Here is a 780-nt window from a genome sequence, read left to right on the forward strand (position 1 = left end):
AAGCAAAGATTTAAACGTCTATGTTCATATTTTATGCTGCACAACTGATGCAGATTTTTTTTCTTTCAAGAATAACCATCTTAAATAGCTTTTTTAAAAGTCATTTATGGGCATATCTCCCTCAAGATGCACAAAATGAGCCAACTTGAGTCACATACAAAAATATGTCATCCCTAGTATGTCAAAGCAGGAAAAAGGTGTGCTGATAGGCTGCAATACCGTATATGGCCACTGGGTTGATCCATCACACAACAGTATTGTTTTGGCCAAATTTCATCACTTAAATGAGCTGTCGCATGTGATTAAATCAGCACAGAAATTGACATCAATGTAGTTAATATTTAAAATATTTAGTGCAAGTTTGACGCGAAAAACGCTCTTTTAAAAGAATACCTGGACAATCACAAATCACATTACAATTGTTTGTTCACCTGAAACAGATTAAATAACAATTGAAATCCCACGGTGGTGATGTCAATACATTTGCACGCTATTTATTAATAAACTGTCACATTTTTTTAGCCTGATCTGTTAGTAAAGGTGAGTTTAATTCGCATTACCTTTGGAACAGTCTTCAAATATCCATCACGTTCCGGACATAACGGTCATTCGTTGTATCCCATTGCCTGAATCGCGCATATCTGCTGCCTCCTAGCGGAAAGGGGTGACATTAGCTGCAGGGAAATAAATAAACATACAAAACCTTGTTTTCCTTTCGAAAACAAATACTTCCAATATGAGAAAAATACTATTTGATGTTGAAATCAGTAATATTACGTG

Source organism: Stigmatopora nigra, chromosome 23 (genome assembly GCF_051989575.1).
Source record: "Stigmatopora nigra isolate UIUO_SnigA chromosome 23, RoL_Snig_1.1, whole genome shotgun sequence".
Taxonomy (NCBI): domain Eukaryota; kingdom Metazoa; phylum Chordata; class Actinopteri; order Syngnathiformes; family Syngnathidae; genus Stigmatopora; species Stigmatopora nigra.